Consider the following 511-nt stretch of genomic DNA (forward strand, 5'->3'; position numbering starts at 1 on the left):
TTGTTACTAAAGAAATGGTTGCATTAAAAAAAAAAAAAAAAAAAAAAAAAAAAATCAGAAACTTACCGTAAGTAAATGACTGTAGGCAATAATGCCAGTTAAAAGCTGTTGCACAACTCGCTACCGTGTTCCTATTAATATACTTTTAACAGTGATTTTTGCTACATACACTTAATATCCATAAAGTGCATTGGTTTAAAAGCTATTAGCTGTGTGAGTGACCGCAATACATCACTTCAGCACACTCTTCACCTGAACCTGCGCCCGGAGTGGTGCCGCTTACAGGGGTCACTTCTAAACGCCGCCCTGTACGGAGGAGGAGGAGGAGGAGGAGGAGGAGGACGGGGAACTTCGGAGGGTTGCTTCACTGCCTCACTTTATGTCCTTGGCTGTATAAATATGGGATCCCCCCCCCCCACACACACACACACACCCCCTGTGGATCACACACTTGACCAATTGCACCGCGCAAGAGTCTGATGGGGGTCATTCGAATTCAGCGATCTCCTCC

The sequence above is a fragment of the Anoplopoma fimbria genome, chromosome 1 (genome assembly GCF_027596085.1).
Source record: "Anoplopoma fimbria isolate UVic2021 breed Golden Eagle Sablefish chromosome 1, Afim_UVic_2022, whole genome shotgun sequence".
Taxonomy (NCBI): domain Eukaryota; kingdom Metazoa; phylum Chordata; class Actinopteri; order Perciformes; family Anoplopomatidae; genus Anoplopoma; species Anoplopoma fimbria.